This window comes from Lipotes vexillifer, unplaced genomic scaffold (genome assembly GCF_000442215.2).
Source record: "Lipotes vexillifer unplaced genomic scaffold, Lipotes_vexillifer_v1.1 scaffold1213, whole genome shotgun sequence".
In the NCBI taxonomy this organism is placed as follows: Eukaryota; Metazoa; Chordata; class Mammalia; order Artiodactyla; family Lipotidae; genus Lipotes; species Lipotes vexillifer.
In genome coordinates, this window is record NW_006795911.1 from 332011 (window position 1) to 333312 (window position 1302).

The following is a 1302-nucleotide window of genomic DNA, read 5'->3' on the forward strand; positions in this document are numbered from 1 at the left end:
TTCAAAACAAAACCAAATAAACAAACAAAAAGAAAGAAAGAAAAACTAAATGCTATGTTCAGGACTCACAGAAGACAAAATTAAAAAAAAAATTAATTTGCAAATTTTACAAGAAAATTTAAACAAAAAATAAGGAGAGCCATAGTATTGTTATAAATATGATATCATCAGAAGTCATTAACCAGGAAACAAGTTATTACCTATTTACATATAAGGTGTTGTCCACAATGGCAATAAAAACAATAGATAATCACCTGCCAAATAGCCCACAACAAAAAGACAAGTCTACTATGAGAAATACAAGGAAGGGCTTCCCTGGTGGCACAGTGGTTAAGAATCCACCTGCCAGTGCAGGGGACACAGGTTCAAGCCCTGGTCTGGGAAGATCCCACATGCCACAGAGCAATTGAGCCCATGCTCTAGAGCCTGTGAGACCCAACTACTGAGCCCACATGCCACACCTACTGAAGCTCACACGCCTAGAGCCGATGCTCTGCAACAAGAGAAGCCACTACAATGAGAAGCCCAGGAACCGCAATGAAGAGTAACCCCTGCTTTCCACAACTAGAGAAAGCCCGTGCATTGCAATGAAGACTCAATGCAGCCAAAAATAAACAAATAAAATAAATAAATTTTTAAAAAACGAAATATGAGGAAAATTATTTGAAACAAACTTATTGTGGGAGAGGTGGAAACACTTTTTTAGGTATTTCAAAACTATACCAAAAATAAAGACATAGATATATAGAAAATATAAGAAACATAAGGTTGATTCAATATATATTTATTTTTCTTACTACCCTATCAAAATAATGGCTAAATTTGCCTGGCCTGAAGGCCTATTCAATGAGTGTTTACATGGATTATTCAAGATAGTGCTCATAACCTCTTGAGAGTATTACTTCTATTATATTTGTTTGACAGATAAAAAAACAAAACAAAAACCTAAAAAAACAAACTGAGGCTGGAGATCAGTTATTTTTCCCTGGGTCATGTAACTAATAAATTCAATAGTGATCTTCAAATTTGGGTCTGTCTATACAGAAAAATTTAGATGAACACATTAGAAATAAAAGAAAACTAAATACTGATAACTTTTTTCTAAAACCCAAAATTATAAACTTTTAACCATTTAAAGAAAATTTCCTAAATATCTAACAAATCAATAGGATATTAAACCTACATCTGCAGATTTAAAATAAGTAAAAGCAGGGTTAAAATGATCAAAAAGTACATTGAACCAAAACTATACACAGAATATAAATTAATAATATTGAATATATTAATAATTAAGAAATATTT